The following is a 20502-nucleotide window of genomic DNA, read 5'->3' as shown; positions in this document are numbered from 1 at the left end:
GAGAAGGAGCTAGCTGTTGCATAGATAGTCCTTGTCTCCTATGAATGCAATACTCTGGTGCCATGGTGGATTATGGTTTTGGATACGGGTTTCCATATGCTCTTTACTTTTCTCCAGTAAACATCTAAAATCTCCCTGTTTTTCGATGTACAGGAGAAAAATAAACTGCAGATGAAAAAGTGTGTCCAAAACCGTCACCCACCAAGGCAACAGATCACCGTATTCATCGGAGACAAGAACTATCTATGAAACAGCTAGCTCCATCTTCTCCACAGGTGATAGTGACGATGCGTCCGGCCCCTCCCACCGGAGGTTCGAACCCTCCTGTATGGAGGCAGAGTAAATGGTCAGATTCGCACCTTACATGGGAGCTTTGTCCGCCCCCGGTAGCTGAGTGGTCAGCGCGACAGACTGTCAATCCAAAGCGCCCGGGTTCGATTCCCGGCTGGGTCGGAGATTTTCTCCGCTCAGGGACTGGGTGTTGTGTTGTCCTAATCATCATCATTTCATCCCCATCGACGCGCAAGTCGCCGAAGTGGCGTCAAATCAAAAGACTTGCACTAGGCGAACGGTCTACCCGACGGGAGGCCCTCGTCACACGTTAAAAAAAAAGGGATCTTTATACATCGCAGTGAGAATGAGAACATTTACCTATCACTATGTAGTGCAAAAAGGGATGACAGTCAATCGACGGTAATTAAAACACCGTTCCTACACAATGCAGGCCTTTGAGCAGAACGTGGGACAGGCAATGCGAGTCATTTATAGTTTGTAAAGCCAGGCGGCCAATGGCATAGTGAAGGCGAGCTGCAGGGGTTATGACGGAAACCACTTACAGGAGTGGCAGGAGGAAGGTCAGCAACCCCGACCAGGTGATTCAGGAGGGAAGACCGCGTGTAGTGGCACATCACACCAAGGGACAGAGAAAAAGCTTTAGAAAGCTGCGTTTAGGAATTCCAATGGGACAAAAACAAAAACTAGTAACGCATTTCAATCACGTCCAGCAAGTGCGACACACGGAAAGATCAATGTCCTTTAGACGTCTAGAACGGGCACAAAACGTCCGATTGGCGGAAACACACTAGGAAGGAGAAAAATAATGAAGTTTCGTCGCGGTTTGTTAGAAAGGACATTATGATTGGTAGAGTGAGTTGCCACAAAATAAGAGGAATGCTCCTATTATTCGAAAAAGGCCGTGACGTGAAGAACGAATGAACCCAAGTGGGGGAGGAAGTTATGCCATGAGTAGGACAAGAGAGAAATTTTCGAAGACTCTTCTCTGAACTGGCGTCAAGTGCAGAACTGAGCACTTATCGCCCTGTGTGGTGCAGAGATGAAATTTGTGTGGACACTGCGTTCACAGCGGCTGCAATCCAGTTACAGATTAGCTGTAGCAACGTTTAGCTCCAACGTGGACAAACAAACCAGCCACATTAGTTAATTGTTCTTCCAAGAGCTGAGAGGGCACTATAATATGCACACTTCTCCAACCATGCGCGTGTATATCGCCACATACTAAGACTAGGGCTGGGTACATGTTTTCTTGCATAAGGAGAAACATAGGGAAAGTTTCTACTGGAAAGTTCAGCAAAGACCAGATTAGTTTTGTAGAAATTTCATTGGGAGAGAGTGGCCTTGCAGTCGGCAACTCGTCGCAGCTTATGGTAAATACTGTGTATAGAGACATAAACTTTGTTGGTTCACCAGCTTGTTACCACTGTAAACTCTAGCGACCTTGTGTAATCTTGCGCTCAGATTTGTCACATAACTAACCATCCATCGTACATTTGATTGTCATCTTAAATAATACCGAACTTTGAACCGGAATCGGACGATTTTCGTAGTACTGACCAACATCATAACATATGTGTAGGAACAATTTTGTAAAGAAACTTCCAATTAAACTTTCATATTACTGTGATTCGGATTAACGTTGTTTCGGAGAGTTCATATTTAACAGTAATGTGTAAAGGGTTGTTCCACTTTTTGATGTTCGTGAGATGCATTATCCATTGCGCTGTTTTTATGTTGTCGAGTTGAAAACTGTGTAAAAGCTGTAATTTTTCTGCTAAAATTTGCGACATTGAACTTGTCATTTCAACTTACACTGTTGTTCTCAATCCTAGAATAAGCACCCACGTTACACTCCCTCGGCCGGCCGATGTGGCCGAGCGGTTCTAGGCGCTTCCATCTGGAACCGCGCGACCGCTACAGTCGCAGGTTCGAATCCTACCTCGGGCATGGACGTGTGTGATGTCCTTAGGTTAGTTAGTTTTAAGTAGTTCTAAGTTCTAGAGGACTGATGACCTCAGATGTTAAGTCCCATAGTGCTCAGAGCTATTTGAACACTCCCTCAGGCATGGGTGTATGTGGTGTTCTTAGCATAAGTTAGTTTAAGTAGGGAGCGATGACCTCAGCAGTTTGGTCCCTTAGGTTTTCACACACATTTGAACATCTGACAATAAGTCGCGATCACTGAATAGCAAACAACACTGAGACGTTCCGCCTACTTTCCGTCCGTGTACAAAGTCACATTTGATGCTGAAGGGGTGACCTATCGGCAGGCGCCAGCGCCTGTAACTTCGACGCTCTGTAGAATCGTTGGATGACATTTCTTGACACGGGTAACTATCACCGATTGTTCCTCAAGGTATTCTCAACAGCCTCCAGAAGTCTGTCGCAATATTTCTGGGATAGCCTCCCTAACTGTTGGTGTAAAACTTAGCGCTTCTCCTCCCCTTGCCACCATCAGAACCCAAAACAGCAACAACCACTGTCATCACATCACTATTGAACATTTATGACAAGTTGATACTGTATGCCGTATCGGGACCCAAACCCATAAGTTTTAATTTACACTGCAGGAGAATCATATCTAAGAGAAAGAATATAGCGTAGTTCTGATTTAGTAGCGTTAGCGATGTTATAGCGAGGGTAAATTTTTAGTTATTGTCCACGCATACGTTCCGTCGAACATTTGCGAAAACTAAAAAGCGCTTGTTGCGACAGAATTCGAAACTAGATTTAGAAGATGTGGTAAGACACTAGTGACAATTTGAAGCTATGATTGGATAGGGCAGTTAGTAGCACAATGTCGGCGAGGCGCAGGATCCGTGTTCTAATCCCCTTGAAACTAAGCGTAAATGTTCACCGCAACGTAAACTCCATTATAGAGTAACAATGTGTCGCCTCCTTCACTTTTCTCATTTCATCAGCTACGCCGGAGAATTCTGAAGGCTGTCCGCAACTGACGGGGAAGTACACAGACGAGGCTATTCTGCAATCTGTTATTGGAGACTCTTGCCGCCACGCGAAAGCAGAATGGTCGACGGCCGTAATGTTCGTCTACTTGAAAACTGTGCGCACTGACGTCTACATTAATGGCCAGCGGTGGTAATGTTAGTTCCTTGAATTCTCTGTGCACCGACGTTTGCATTAACTGTTCTGCTGACGCTCTGTGAAAGACGTTTACCACCAGCATTGTTCTTCAAAGGACTGCTGATCAATATCAGATATGAAGCCGTACAGCGGACACCACGAAATGCGTCGACTTACGTAAGCGCTTTGTTAACAGCGGAACGCTTCGATGACGTCATTGGGAACGAAGCGTTTCAAAACAAAGGCCTTTCCTGCATATCTCCCACGGAGACAAATTGTGCAGTGCGTTCTGTTGTTGTGTTCCATTAACATCTACAACACTGATAAGTCTATGATAATTAGCTACAGTGTAAAAAAAACACGCCACTTACGTATCGCTAGACATTGCTAATTACATTTATTTACAAATTCAGAGCATTCTTTGAAACAGCGTCTTTAATGTTCATAGTTAGTCAGAAAAATATATATCATACATAATCATCCCTTTTTTCTCCCAAGGGAGAGAGTCATTTCTGACCATTTAATGAGAATCTCTGCACTTAAAACTTGCAACAACTGTGTCATTTTCAAATATAGAAGGTTCGTGCAACGGTCAAATCTGAGTGAGAGAAAAAATTAAACCATTTTGGAGACGACAGGGAAGCAAAGGACTCCGGTGCTCGACAGGCAACGTGTAGTGAACTACCTTTCGTTTCTGACGAGTAGGAAAACTTCAAATTTATTCGCCTGAAAGAAATACTTATGCAGCAAACAGAACTGTCAACACGAAACGGCAAGCGAAAACGTAAATATTATACCCCGGTATGAAAAGGTGAGAAGTTTAGTAAGTGAATTGGTATTACATTGAGAATGGTTAGCCTGTAAGCCAGTTCCTCGCCTCATGAAGTACGAAATTAAATTTAAAACTCTTATCTAAGTTAGGCAGACTGCAAGTAATTCGGATGCACGAGCACAATGCCAAAATTCTTACATATCTCCATATGTACGAAACTGAACCGGCATATATTGACCTTACTCCAAATACCGCGCTTTAATAACTCCTCTCAAAACAAGCAGTAACAGAAAAAGTAATGAAAGGCATAAATAAATTACGAATTAAGTGTAAACCGTATCTGCGATTACAGGAGATGAATAGCAAATTTCTTTTATGTATTGTGGCAACGAAAACCGAAAGTCTCTTTTCTGTGTCAATGAGGTCACAAGAAAAAGAAAATTAGTGCAATGTAACGAGGATAGAGGAAAGATCTGGCCCGATATTTCGTAAAGCGAACAGTAGCATTCGTCTGAGGCGATTCAGAGATTATTTGAACGAGTGAAGGCAACCTAACCAGAATGGATCTGGACCCAACGGCTTCCAAATGCGAGTCCTTGTACCACCACTCTCCGCAGAACGACAGAAGAGATACTGGTAGGTTCAGAGAACACCATGAACTAAAACTTCAGAAACTAGTCCAGTGCGATTAGTCGCCCACTTACTCCATAATTTATATATTTTCGTACTTTTAATGAATCAGTGTGTTTACTTACGGATTCTTAATCACTACTGATAAGTTAAAACACATTTCCTTTCATTGACGAATAAGGTTGCGCAGAATTTAGTGCAGAAGGGAATAGTGGACCTTGGGAAGACGGAAATAGAACATAGCAGAATTCCTCCAAATTTATGGTATATGCAGGGATTGGACAGAAATGAAAATGACAAAAATTGGAGCTCCAGATGCTTATGTGATTTGTTGAGTGGTACTTAAGATAAGTAAATAAATTAGTGAAATCAAAGTGAAGTAGAAATTAGAAAATAAATGGAAAACTTGGTTTAGTTTAGAGAGTTACATACTGACAAACAGCGGGCAGAGGATAAGAGACAATGACTGTGAAGTCAGCAAGTTCAGGAGAAGCCATCCCCCTCCCCACATAAGCGGACGCTGTCGATTCAGCTGTCAGGGCATCGCCCGACCGGCTCATGTGTGTTTCTCAGTTGTCACATGTGATCAAGGGCCCTCGCCTACATTCCAAGAGTCAATGACCGACGTTAAGAAGATTCTTCGAGAAGCTTTTCAACGTGACAGAAGAGGCAATGACCGTGAAGTCGTTCACCACCAGTGAACTGAAGTGAAAAAATACGCGAGACGCAGTGGTCCCGACAAGGGAGAGTAGCAGTAGTTTTCAATCAGTTTCGGTGCTGAAGACCGTCATGCAAGAGAAGACTGTATCATACACAGACGCACCAAGTCCGCCGCTGTAATGGAATAGCAAGCAACAGCCTTGGCGCCAAAAGACACAAGTTAGAAGGTATTTGAAGACTGATTCTTACGTACCCGGGTGACTCGTGAGGACAGGAAGGAGACTGCCTCACATCAGCAGTCACCTGTGAGCTGGGATGAAGATATGACAGCCGAAGACTGGCAAGCGGGAGTCCGTTGTTCGAGTCCGGGACACTGGGCTTCCCCCGCCGCGCCGCTGGCCGACGCACAACACACGCGGCCGATTACAGAAGAGAAACACTGGGACTCCACATCCAAGGTATCGCCATCCGTTTCACGACTTTGTTCTCAATAATTAAACGGGCCACCTCGCGCTGCGCGTCTCCAGTCAACTGGGCGAGACGGCGACACGAGATACACACCGCCACGCGTAATCAGACGCCGACGCTGCCGTAGCAGAAGGCTTCGCAAACGACGCAGCTGCCGCTCTCCGAACCAGAACATCCAGTAAGGAAACAGTTGTACAAAACTTTCAATAAAAGTTACCTTATGTAAAAATGCTGTTTCATTCTACCTCATACCCGAGCCAAGGAAGAACCCACCCCGCCCACATATTAAGAGAGAAAAAGTCATTTATTTAGTATTTTCACCCTGACATAATACTTTAGTACCAAATGCCCTTTGCAGTAATGCTCATCCTGACAATTGACTAGCATCAAATGAGAAAACCCATTTACATTTAGTGACAGAACTGTTCCCAGATTGGAAGAAAGTATCATATTTGGTCCGGGTGGGGCGAGGCGTGAAGCCATTAAATTTAGGGCAGTCTGCAGATAGCGGAAAGAGTGCAGAACGGTAATCGAAAGGTTGGGGGGTCGAGTCCGTATGTGTAAATCTTTATCCTCCATATTTACGTTAGTTGCACTGCTAATAAATGAAAATAAAGTTCGATGTACTTCATCTATTAATAATTCCACAAAAGACTTGAAAAGGAGAGGCGAAAGAAAAAGGGACTGTACCCACAGCGTCACGAGAACTCTGAAAATAACTTTCCACGAAGGAACTGTAACTACATTGTACAGGACTTCATATTCTGTTACATTTTGACCTTCGAGTAGCCCTCGGTAGCTAATGAAACCCTGTGATGTGTTTTTATCGTCAGGTAAAGAATTCGATCAAAAACCTTCAAAAAGTGCTCTTTTCTCATAGAGAGAGAAAAATAAATCAAATACCGACAAGTTGGCATCAAAATACATTCCATTGTACATCACCAGCCATCCTCGCCAATATTTGGCGAAATGATGCGTTACGCACGGTTTACTGCCAAACTGCGCTATGAGACGGAATTTTTTAAGAACGTTAACCAAGTCTGTTTTCCTATAGAAACATAAAAATAACCAATTAATTGTAAAAATGCGGCGTTCATAACGTGTGCATGATGCCGAGTAAATTACTGTTTACCCTGTATTTACGATGAGTATCACCCCAACACGTGTAAATCACCAATTTTAAAATATAAGCATCTAATTTTACATGCGAAGATCTCGTGTGCGCCCTTACAGTACCCTTCTGAAAAATTTGCAATCCCAAATTTTCCTTTGCTTCCCTTTTTCATGCCTTTTGTGAATTTTTTTAAAAAAAGATATATTGAGCATTATTTAGGTCTATTTGCAGTGTTACTATCGTAAAAAACTGAAAATAAAAGTTTCCACTTACGGACTCATTCCTACGACCCATCGATTACCGCTCCTCACTCTTTCCGCTGCGCCAACCGCTGCCTGGCGATTACGTTCGTATAAATGTCTCATGCCTCTCCTAATCCGCGAAAAAAAATTCTATTTTCTTCTAAACGATTGACCACCTGGAGCTCCGACGTCCATCACTTTCCTTTCTAGCCAAGCACTGCAAAAACCATAAATATGGACGAAATCGGCGATGACACGTAGACGCTGTACCCTTGTGAGACGTGGTGTTACACAAGGATTCGGGGACATTAAATCGACTGGTAAGAGAATAAATGAAAAGGCCAGCCATAGAACAGGTGAGGAAAGGAATACGGGGGAAATCTAACTAGAGAAAGGGGCAAAATCAAAAGACCTGCATTGACATATCAGCGAATACACTCCATAGTACTAGATGGCAAAAAAAAAGAAAGGTGGAGCCAGAAATTGGAATATATACAACAAATCATTGTGAAGGGCGGATGTATAAGTGTTCTTGTGGGATGAGAAGACTGACGCAGGACAGTACGTCATGACAAGATGCGTCAAATCAGTCAGAAGTTCGATGACACCGTAAATAAATATTGCATGTATGGGGAGATTGTGGTTGGGAAGTCTTGTGGAGAAATGAAAGCTTGGCAGCCCACTTACAGTTTTGTTTAATAGGGTATACTGTTCCTCTTATCGAAATAATAAAGTAGTTCATGGTTGCAAATATACACATTTTCATCCGAGATGCTCTTACGAAACCTTTATCAGTAAATCTGTTTCGTGTTATATCACATTAATATTCAGTAGTATTTGAATACAGACAATCCATGTTTTAAATTAAATGTGGTACTGTGCATGGATGCGAACCTTCGGAAATTGGTGTGACACTTTTTTAACACAGACATTCGTATTAATCCAAAGATGGGGTAAAGAGTTGCGCGAGTGTTAACATCTGAATAGCTATTCCCATGACTACCTGTAAACTTTCGTCTTCGGATTTTCTGCTGAAATCCTAGATTTTTTAAGACCTTCATACTTCTTAAAGCCTTGTGTTGTCCTTCAGTACATGTTGCCGACCACTTAACGTTGACGCTGCTCTCTGAGATACCGTATTGTAGTAGTTTCGATTCAGGCAAGAAAGTTATGTGCTTTTCAATCTGAACTTACGTTTCCTGGTGCGCTTCTTTCGGTTGAGCCGACGGTAGTACGGGCTCAGCTTTTACGGATCGGTCACCACGTTCGAGATGATTCTTTGGATGCAGCAGCCTTGTAATGCAGGCAAAATTGACTCAGTGACAAGTAGCCCACGATTCTCGGAGTAGCTAAGGCGCAACGTCATCGCTGGGCAGGACGTGAGCAGAACTAACTTACGTGTTCTTCAACAGATGGCGCTGCTATGTGCTTACGGCTAAAGCCGACCGCAGGCGATACGGGAACAAGCTATAAGCTAATACGCTTCAGACGTGGGAAGCCAGTTCTACGCGATTTCGTAAGTACAGACGATACGCAATACCAATCTTGCGATCAGCGCATATTGAAAGACATACAGTTTACACGACGCAGTTAGACTGTGTGTGATTCGTAGCGTTAATGCAAAAAATGCGTTGTTTGCCTCATGACAGCCGCAAGTCAGCCGTCATTCGTTACTTCGAATGCTGTGCTAGTAAACACGTTTCGAATTTTATTAGTATGAAGAAAGGCTGTATTATTAGTGAGTTACAGAAGATGGCATGCCAAATCAGAAAAGTTAACACAATCCTTAGATTCTTCTTCTTGAATGTGATGGAAAAATGGTTCAAACGGCTCTGAACACTATGGGACTTAACATATATGGTCATCAGTCCCCTAGAACTTAGAACTACTTAAACCTAATTAACCTAAGGACAGTACACAACACCCAATCATCACGAGGCGAATGTAATGGAGGAGTAAAGGCAGCTGAGACGACTAGAAATGGTGCAGTATATGAATCGAATACGGCTGCAAGCAGTCCGGTAAGAAAATGATTGTCGTTTCAAATACAACAAATTTGATATGACAGAGTTTCCACATCCAGAAGACTAACGTGCTAAATGGAGGTTTGTAAATAACTGAATCTATGACGATGTACCACAGTCGAACAGGAAATTTACAGGAGTTTAGGTTCAGACCAGCAGTGCATGCTTACTGATTGCTTTAAAGGAAAATCATAAAATCTTTGGGCTGATCATTTGTATCTCTCTGCATATATATCATCTAGTGTTATGAACATTATCGACCACCCCTATATAGATGCGTTTTTGGCGAAAGTGTTTTTATCGAGAAGAGAAATGACTGAACGAGCAGTAACAATAAAACTACAGCTCAGATAAAGAGGTTTCATTCAGTCACAGTACATGACTTGTTGCGTCTGGTAGAAGGAAAAGGACCATTTCCTCGAAGTACATCTTAACGACTGTAGGTTTGTCATACGACTTGCATCTGAAGATAGACTACATTGGTTTCAGACTACGTCCGTTAAGGAGATTACATGAATTCAGATACAAGCGAATATTGTACGCCTACATGCCGCTAGCGTGAAGAATGCAGCGAGCCAGATGTGATTCGAAATGTCACATGTTCTCCCAATGTTAAGCTCACAGTGTCCTATACTTTACTTTTTTGAACTTAATAACCTTCAAATCGACACTAGCAGATTACATCAGGCGTCTATTCGAGAAGCCGCGCCATTGATGGGCACTTTATGGTACGAGCACATAAACATTCGAGTTCTTAATATTTTTGTTCCAAATATAATGTGCTGATGTTGCCCTCATTGTTGGAATGTTTGCTTGTAACAAGGTGCCTCTATTTTCAAGTGCTTTTCCTAGCATCGACATCCATTTTCAGTTGGGAAACAAGGCGATTCATGTACTGGTCCTGACATTACTACCTTCTTTTTTTTTTAACTTCATTGGATGGGTTCAGTATTGCCGCGTTCCGACTATCATCTATCCATTTTCAGAAAATCGGTTGAGATGGTGCAGTTGTTAACACACTGGACGCATTTCTTGATAGTGTCATCGATGCCACCGTCTCCTTAACCAGGTTTAGGTTTTCTGTGGTTTCCCTAACGCATTTTTGATGAATGTGCCGGTACGTTTCCTTAAACAGGACACATCAGCTCCCTTCACAATTCTCCTCCAGTTGAGCAACTCCGTCTCTGCTGATATCAGTGAAACCCTAAACTTAATTCCGTCCTTCCTGTATCAAAGAAGCAGCCACTGCGGTTTTCATCAGAAGCAATATATTTCTCACAAACTTTAGACTGGCAACAGGCAGCTTTGGCACTGCAGCTGCACATAATAATGGTAAGCTTCCAGTTTCTTCTTTGTAGCTTTAATTGTATTTAGGAGTGATACTAAGGTCAATTTCCAAGTTTAAAAGAAATGGTTCAAATGAGTCTGAGCTCTATGGGACATGACATCTGCGGTCATCAGTCCCCTAGAACTTAGAACTACTTAAACCTAACTAACCTAAGGACATCACACACATCCATGCCCGAGGCAGGATTCGAACCTGCGACCGTAGCGGTCTCGCGGCTCCAGACTGAAGTGCCTAGAACCGCTCGGTCACAGAGGCCGGCTTGAAGTTTGAATCAAACTAAACATATTCCAACGTTTTGATTATGTAATCTTCTTTTAAGAAAAGATATAAACAGTTCAAACTTTGCTGATGTTATCAGATCTTAACGTATCAACGAAGAAGTACTCTACCATATACTTCGACAGCTGCGGGAAAGCTGTGAAATTCTTATTACAAAAGCTGCACTGTCACTTTTTATACATTCCTGCTGAAACATTGTGAACTGTCTGGATTAGAAATATGTCGCTTAAGACATTCTACTACCAATACCACTAGTCTCTACTGACTAAAACAAAAAAATGGTTCAAATGGCTCTGAGCACTGTGGGACTTAACATCTGTGGTCATCAGTCCCCTAGAACTTAGAACTACTTAAACCTAACTAACCTAAGGACATCACACACATCCATGCCCGAGGCAGGATTCGAACCTGCGACCGTAGCAGTCGCGCGGTTCCGGACTGCGCGCCTAGAACCGCGAGACCACTGCGGTCCGCTGACTAAATCACTATATGTAAACATTCGACTTCCTTATTTGATCGTAAATATTTCACATATTTTAGTTTTCATTGAACATTTGATAATATTACTGACTCTACAGGACCTTCCCTAATTTGCTTCCATTTTATATTTTTAGCGTAGGACCTACGCAGAACAGAAATTGGGTACAAACACCTGGTGCCGACGGTAGCGTGCCATTAATGAGCTGTAACACAGGAAAATAGAGCCAAGGCATATGTGACGGACGTTCAATAAGTAATATAACGCGTTTTATTTCTCGGACAATTTCGGCCGAAAAAATGAGGAATTTGTTGTGGGGTATCGTGGAATATTCCCGCTACAAACCCCTACAGTTTCATGAAATTCCGATAGGTGGCGCAGCTATATGTAGCCCTGAAAGTGGTGGGTGCAAAGGAGGTGCGTTCCAAGCAGAGATTTTTGGTGGAAAACCAGGGCATCGCTGATATTCATAGGCGCTTGCAGGATGTCTACGAAGGCCATACATTGAACAAAAGCACGGCGAATCGTTGGGCGAGGCGTCTGTCATCATCGTAACGAGGTCGCGCTAACATGTCCGATCTCCTGCGTGCCGGCCGGCCGCACACAGCTATGACTCCTTTCATTGGAGGTGATCGACGGATCAGAATCAAACACTTCGCTTACACTGGACTCCCATTCGGGAGGACGACGGTTCAATCCCGCGTCCGGCCATTCTGATTTAGGTTTTCCGTGATTTCCCTAAATCACTTCAGGCAAGTGCCGGGATGATTCCTCTGAAAGGGCACGGCCAACTTCCTTCCCCATCCTTTCCTAATCCGATGAGACCGATGACCTCGCTGTCTGGTCTCCTTTCTCAAAAACAACCCAGCAAATACCTCGCTTCTCAACTGGACGTCTCTGTTGCAAGCAGTGAAACTCTCGTCCTCCCGTTGGGGTACTCAAATGAGTGTGCCTGCTGGGTTCCTCGCCACCTGACAGACGACCATAAAGAGCAACGAGGGACCATCGTTGGGAAATTGATTGCGCGTTACAAGGATGATCCTAAAAACTTTTGGCGAACGTCGTCACAGGCGGTCAAATATGGGTTCATCACTTCGAACTAAAAAAAGAAAAAGAAATCCATAGTGGCACTTCACCACATCTCCTCCAGAGAAAAAGTTCAGAGCGGCACTCTCAACCGTAAAGTCATGACACGGTCTTTCGGGACTCCGAAGGGGTTATTCTGTTCGATGTTCTCCCTCATGGTGCAACAATGAACTCGGAAGTGTATTGTGCTACACTCGGGAAATTGAAGAAACGCACGAGCTTCTCCTTCATGACAACTCAAGGCCTCATATTCGTCTACGCACTCGAGAGGAGCTCACAAAACTTCATTGGACTGGTCTTCCTCATCCACTTTACAGCCAGAATCGATTTCCATCTGTTTGGTCCAATGAAGGATGCACCCCGCGGGAGGCACAAAGTGGATGATGGGGAGGTTATTGATGCAGCAAGACGTTCGCTCCGACGTCGACCAGTAGAGTGGTACCACGAGGGCATACAGCCCCTCTCAGTGTGTGTGTGTGTGTGTGTGTGTGTGTGTGTGTGTGTGTGTGTGTGTGTGTGTGTGTGTTTTGTCCTCAGCGTAAGTTAGTTTAAGTTAGATTAAGTAGTGCGTAAACTTGGGGGCCGATGACCTCAGCAGTTTGGTCCCATAAGACACTACCACAAATTTCCAAAATTTAGCCCACTGTCAAAAATGGCGGTCAGTGACTTTATTGAAAAATGTTTGCGGTATCCTACAGAACCATGATTAAACACAGGCGTGCAGCTTTTCGTACGAAGCAAATCGACTGCCACGAATATCTTTCTTCAGGGCGTCAAAAATATTGAAATTACTCGGCGTGAGCTCCGGATATGGGGAGGGTGTGCAAGGGCGTCGCTGAGAAACTTCTACAGCGTACTTGCTGTAACCATGGCAATGTATGGACGGGAATTTTGTTGGTAGGTTGTTCCACTACGCTCCAGAAGTTTCGCTGGGAAGACCTTCCACATTCACCGTATAGTCCTGATCTCTCCCACAGCATTTCCATATTTTCGGAGTCCTGAAGAAAGACATTCGCGGTCGTCGATTTGCTTCGGACAGAGGTATTTGGCTGGTAGTATCATCGTTCTGTAGGCAACAGCAAACATTTTTCCGTAAAGGAATCAACCGTCCTGTCTCACAGTGTGATAAATGTATTGTCGGTTATGGCAATTACTTTTGAATTAATAAACAGTTTCTTACTGTTTTTTCCACCTGCCTCGTTTTCTTATGAGTGCCCCTTATATTTTAGACAAAGATTAATTTTATCACAACTTTCTTTGCCCTTCAGTTTTATATGCTGAACAGAAATAAGAACATTCGAAATAAAAAAATTGAGATTCATTGTCAGACTAACTGAATCTAAAAATGTGCAGCCTACATGGGATGGCAAAGTTGAAGAGACCTCTTTTCTTCATGATATTCTCCAGTATCTTTCTGATGTGACTCACTCTATATGTACAATTTTTATTCAGAATTTCTCGAAAATGTGACTACGACACCGAAATTAGTGGCAGGAATGAAAAGTAAGCAAATAGAGTGTAGCTGTGAAACGTCGCCCTTCTAGATAAATTAATGAGACCTAATTTGAGTACAAAGCAAAGCACGCGATACCGCAGCACATCGCCGCAGACGCAAAGAGACGTCTGCTCCGATCGGGAGGAGATTCCACTTACGCCTGTTGTTCCTGCTGTCTATTCACTTCCTACCTGTTCATCATCGGCCACATGTATTCTGTTCTTCTTCTTATTATTTTTTTACCGGGTCTCGCGAACGCAGCCCCGAATACCTAAAAATAAGCACTCGATTTCCCATTACTATGGGCAACCGCACTGGTCGACTCAACGTACTGTATGGGAAGGCTCTATCAGAGTTACTCTCTTCATTTGAGAAAATATCTTGGTTCTCCAGTTCCCTACCCCATCTTGCTAAACGGTGCTTCTGATGAACATTTGCTATCATCATCATTCTTTGCAGCTCTTCCTGGAAGCGACTTTTCTACAGTCCACGTCTGACGGATTTCGTCCCGGATAAGAGGGGAGGGAGCAATGCTTCAGCTTTCGCGCAGGTTTTGGCCTCGGGCATTCCGCTGCAGTCCGCCTTGACTAGGTTAGTGTGGCATCCAACATCTTTTATAAGAAACCTCATGATTTTGTTGCTATCACAGACTTTGCTTCTGGTGTCTTTACACTGCTGCATTAGCTTCAGGATGCGATAGTCAGAGCCACGCCCAGACATTTCGGTTTTGCTTAGCATCGGAGCCTTTGGAATTGGCACGACGCATCAAATTGCGTTTTGCTTCACGGTTGCTGAGGTGAAAAACGCGCGAATGTGTCTGGCTGTGGATCGGCTGTAGGTGAGTAGGACTAAAGTAGAGACAAAAAAGCATCTACAGTGTGTATCATTTAGGCTCCTGAAAAGAGAGACAGGGTTGTAGCCTATTCACCACGTTAGTTAATCTGTAAATGAAGCAAACAGCAGTAAAGGAAACTGATAAGAAATTTAGAAAATGAATTAAAATACAGGCTAGAGAAAGAAAAGTTCAGAGTTTGCCGGTGACATCGTAATTTTGTCAGACACGATACGGAACTTAACAGCTGAACGGAACGGAAAAGAGATTAGAAGATCAATTGCGATTCAAATTAAACAAGGATAATGGTTTAACACTCCGTCGACGAGGAGGTCGTTAGAGATGTTACAAAGTTCGAATTTGGGAAGAATATGGAAGCAAATCAGCTGTGATCCACAACAGCTGTATAAACTGCCTCATGTATAAAAGACCGACCAATAGCAAAATACAACCGTTGTACAGTGCTAGTTCAAATACACTTTCTTGTAAATGTAAGACATCAAAGCCAATTTCATACCGCTCTCTGAATGTTGTGTTACGGTCATAAGGCAGGACAGAGTTTGACGCCCAGTCCATGTATTAGGTAGAGAGCATAAGCTCTCACATTTGACGACTAAGAGAGAACTCTTCGATATCTAAGAGACATCTAGGAGACAACTAGGAGAGAATGCTTCGAAATCTACCTTTTTTTTTAGGGAATCAACCCGGAAACATCCACGTGTCATTTAGTCAGGATATCCGCTGAAAGTTCAAATATGGCAGACTGGATCGGCATGCGAATATCGATAGAATCTACTGGCTTAAACACTAGGCCGCAGAGTAGTTACCTGTTATCAACTCCGCCAGACGGCAACCGTAATTTCTGTGAATTCTAGATGTTATTAATACGTAAACACATCATCAAATTTTTATCTGATTTGCTCATACTATGTTATCATATTGCTGAATAACACCACTTCCTATTTCTTTATTTTTCCCATTAGCAATAGAAGATGCCTTTACCAGAAAAGTTTTTATTTGTTTTGCGGATCTAGTGGATGAGATTAAAACACGAGCTTGAAAATATTACTGTCAAAGAGTCACAAACCACCAATTTGACAAATGCATTTTGTATAGTTGTTACATTATTTAACTATAAAGTACAACTTTTATAGAACTTTTTACTGTATTTACAAACAGCCCACTTAACGCGTTTACATTCCGCCTAAATTCGTCGTTCCCCAGGAAAAGCTAAAAATCTGTTTTTTACGTTATCAGAAAGAACTCGCAATGGTGTACAGCTTGCACGACATTTGCCAGCCCTCTCTTGAATGCCTCGTAAAACCAGGGACTTTTTTTGTACCATAAGCTTACTATTACTGTATAATGAATAACTAATGGAAAATATCATTGAGATTGGAGACTGTCAGATAAAGACTACTGGCCTGTTTGATGTGGAATGACTACATAATTGTCTAAAAGAACTATCCTTGTGATTGAAAATATTTATTTAAGAATCAGACGATGCTTGTGTTTGCTAAGGTTAATTTTAACAGGTGCAGCAAACTATTTCCACGCTCCTAGCGATGTTAATCAGTTCCTTCATTCACTATGAGAATTTCTAAATCAGTAGCAGTGAACTGAACCAAATTTATATAGTTTCCATAGCATGCAGTGGCATTTTGAGAGTGCACAAATTGACGCTGACCGGTTAATCGTATGAGAGGAAACTTAAAAGAAAACATGCATGCAGTAAAACCAAGTGTTTTGGGCGTACTGTAAGAACGAGTGAATGTGCCACGCAGTTTATTGCATCGGACTGACGAGAATATTCAGACATGTCTCCAAGAATACCTCTTAAAATCTTGAGCATCTGCTAAAATCTAAATACTACTTCCTAGCACTGACAGCAATTAGTATATACAGGTTGTCCAAAAAATGTTGTGGCAAACGGCAGGGGGTTGTAGAGGGCGTCTTGAGGAACAAATGGAGGATAGGAACCCGTGTCCAGAAATGTCATCCAACGACGGTACATAGTGTCGAAGTTGGCGCCTACTACTAGGCCACCCCTTCGGCAGCAAATGTGACTTTGTACACGGACGGAAAGTAGGCGGAACGTCTCGCAATGTTGTTTGTTATTCAGTAATTGTGACTGATCGCCACGATCGCCAGTGGAGAAGATGGAGATAGCTGCTGCTTAGAAAAGCCTTGTCTCTTGTGAATGCACTGCTTCATTGCCTCGGTGGATGATGGTTTCAGATACTGTTTTCTATCTGCACTTTATTTTTCTCCTGTCTACCGAAACAAATTAAAGGTTTTACGGGATGCAGGAGAAAAAAGAAATTGTGAATAGAAACGCATGTCCCAGACCGTCATCAACTGAGCATTGCAGTCATAGGAGACATGGTCTGACTACGCAGCAGTAGCTCCATCTTCTCCACTGGCGATCATGGAAGTCAGTCGCGATCACTGAATAACAGAAAACATTGTACGATGACGGACCATAGGTGGAACGTCTTGCAGTCACGTTTGCTACCAGAAGAGGTGGCCTTGCGGTAGGCGCCGACATCTGCAAATTCGACGCTCTCTATCGTCGTTGGATGAAGTTCCCGGATACGGTTTCCAGCCTTGATATGGTGCTCAAAACACCCTCTACAATTCCTCGAAGTTTACCGCAACATTTCTGAGACACCCTGTATGAGGTGTGACATTGAAGTTGACAAGCTCTCAGATCTGTGCATCGGTGCACCTCGACAAGTAATTGGAAATAGTTACGATTTCCGATTTTACAGACCGGTTGAGCACTGATAGGGGTGAAAGTCATATTAATTGTCATTCAAATTAAATTAAATTAAAATCAAATTAAAATTATCAAATTAAAATTAAATTAAATCAATTTAAAATCAAATTAAAATTATTTTTATACCCTTTCGCTTATTTGTCACTTTATAATGCAGCTTTGATTATACGAAACATTTGAACTATTAGCTGCAAGAGACCGTAAAATTATGAGAAAAATCTTAGAGCCAAGAATAAAACATAAAAGCACGAGAAAACTCCAAAGTCACGGTTACAGTGCGTAAGCGATTCAACGAGGACCCAAACGGGCTTGGAATATACGCTGATCATACGCAGCTAGTGCAAACAGAAAAGGCCTTAAGGAATTAGGGGCACACCAAATTTACAGGACTAAGATACAATTAGGAAAATCACACGGGGTTTCGAGAAAGGAGAAAGACCGAGCAATAGTAACGATAACAAACTCGTTGCGTATAGAAGAATGTTGGGCGAAAGGGAGACCAACAAGTTCTGATTTCTTATTTCCCCAAGCGATCCATTCACGAAAGAAGAAGAAGTAGAAGCAGAAATATTTGAGCATTCATCAATTCTTAATCAACTATAGCACTAAACTTCGAATGATCACCACTGCCATAAACGCCCTGGATTTTTGAATAAGACACGTCCACGAATGAGCGCGATGTGAACGCCCGGCAAAGATTTCTATCGTGTATGTTTGCACTCAGAATTATTGCAATTCAATGTTCTTGAAAAACTCATCTCTAAATTTTATAAGATACTGTTTGCCTCTCTCTTTAAATATGGGTAAATAAAAGAAAATGTGAATAAATGAGAGAAACAACCCAGTAGTAACAGATTACAGCATCAGGATTAACTTCTGAAGCCCGTCACACAGTTCAAATAGCCACGAGTGACACTGCAGTACTGTACTATCTGCCAGCGCGTTAGTATACATTAGTTTGACTAATAATTTGTAATTGTTGAGTAACCCCAGAATGTACGTAAACTGATTTGATAAGAAGGCTATTTAAATGTTCCATTAATGTAATGTTTCTAAGGTCTGTTAACAGAGCTACACTCCTGGAAATTGAAATAAGAACACCGTGAATTCATTGTCCCAGGAAGGGGAAACTTTATTGACACATTCCTGGGGTCAGATACATCACATGATCACACTGACAGAACCACAGGCACATAGACACAGGCAACAGAGCATGCACAATGTCGGCACTAGTACAGTGTATATCCACCTTTCGCAGCAATGCAGGCTGCTATTCTCCCATGGAGACGATCGTAGAGATGCTGGATGTAGCCCTGTGGAACGGCTTGCCATGCCATTTCCACCTGGCGCCTCAGTTGGACCAGCGTTCGTGCAGGACGTGCAGACCGCGTGAGACGACGCTTCATCCAGTCCCAAACATGCTCAACGGGGGACAGATCCGGAGATCTTGCTGGCCAGGGTAGTTGACTTACTACTCCTAGAGCACGTTGGGTGGCACGGGATACATGCGGACGTGCATTGTCCTGTTGGAACAGCAAGTTCCCTTGCCGGTCTAGGAATGGTAGAACGATGGGTTCGATGACGGTTAGGATGTACCGTGCACTATTCAGTGTCCCCTCGACGATCACCAGAGGTGTACGGCCAGTGTAGGAGATCGCTCCCCACACCATGATGCCGGATGTTGGCCCTGTGTGCCTCGGTCGTATGCAGTCCTGATTGTGGCGCTCACCTGCACGGCGCCAAACACGCATACGACCATCATTGGCACCAAGGCAGAAGCGACTCTCATCACTGAAGACGACACGTCTCCATTCGTCCCTCCATTCACGCCTGTCGCGACACCACTGGAGGCGGGCTGCACGATGTTGGGGCGTGAGCGGAAGACGGCCTAACGGTGTGCGGGACCGTAGCCCAGCTTCATGGAGACGGTTGCGAATGGTCCTCGCCGATACCCCAGGAGCAACAGTGTCCCTAATTTGCTGGGAAGTGGCGGTGCGGTCCCCTACGGCACTGCGTAGGATCCTACGGTCTTGGCGTGCATCCGTGCGTCGCTGCGGTCCGGTCCCAGGTCGACGGGCACGTGCACCTTCCTCCGACCACTGGCGACAACATCGATGTGCTGTGGAGACCTCACGCCCCACGTGTTGAGCAATTCGGCGGTACGTCCACCCGGCCTCCCGCATGCCACTATACGCCCTCGCTCAAAGTCCGTCAACTGCACATACGGTTCACGTCCACGCTGTCGCGGCATGCTACCAGTGTTAAAGACTGCGATGGAGCTCCGTATGCCACGGCAAACTGGCTGACACTGACGGCGGCGGTGCAGAAATGCTGCGCAGCTAGCGCCATTCGACGGCCAACACCGCGGTTCCTAGAGTGTCCGCTGTGCCGCGCGTGTGATCATTGCTTGTACAGCCCTCTCTCATTGTCCGGAGCAAGTATGGTGGGTCTGACACACCGGTGTCAATGTGTTCTTTTTTCCATTTCCAGGAGTGTATATGTAATTTGATGATTTGCATTTATGCTGGTGTAGTGAGGTTAGAATTACTTGCTGTGTAAATCTTTCTTTGTGGATGACCAACTTCAAATGTCAAATGTCAAATGTCAAATGTTTCTGAAAAGCCAAACTTAACTTGGAACATAATTTCACAAAACAATCAGTATTAGTAATTCACCACAATCAGTACCACCTCCCTGTCCACGCCATATGTTTTTCAAAGAAGTTTGATTTTTCATAAATGTTTTCATTTATCAGCCAAAAGAATTTCAAGTACATTTCAAACTATTACTGCTAGCGTTGCACACCGATGACCATGTATGGTATATTACTTTTTTGTGAGAGACCAGAATATATCGCGTTCCACCGTTGCTGCTTTCATGGCAAGACAATATTAACATTTGTATGCACACGCATTCA

The 20502-nt window shown here is 43.5% G+C and overlaps 2 protein-coding genes across 5 annotated transcripts in view; both read right to left on the bottom strand.

Moving 5' to 3' along the window:
• LOC126355206 (rho-related BTB domain-containing protein 1) overlaps nt 1-8577 on the bottom strand; it is a 1271465-nt gene extending 1262888 nt beyond the window's left edge. Inside the window, exon 1 of one of the 4 annotated variants that reach the window (XM_050005446.1) lies at nt 8459-8577. The gene's annotated coding sequence lies outside the window, so the exon portion shown is untranslated. Of the gene's footprint in view, nt 1-5693; nt 5997-8458 lie in introns of those variants that run through there. The other 3 variants (XM_050005447.1, XM_050005450.1, XM_050005451.1) reach the window with 3 other exon arrangements.
• Nucleotides 1-20502, bottom strand: part of LOC126355534 (translation initiation factor IF-2-like) — a 179067-nt gene that overhangs the window by 98637 nt on the left and 59928 nt on the right. The window lies entirely within an intron of this gene.

The sequence above is a fragment of the Schistocerca gregaria genome, chromosome 3, assembly GCF_023897955.1.
Source record: "Schistocerca gregaria isolate iqSchGreg1 chromosome 3, iqSchGreg1.2, whole genome shotgun sequence".
NCBI lineage: Eukaryota > Metazoa > Arthropoda > Insecta > Orthoptera > Acrididae > Schistocerca > Schistocerca gregaria.
This window is presented reverse-complemented; position numbering and strand designations above follow the sequence as displayed.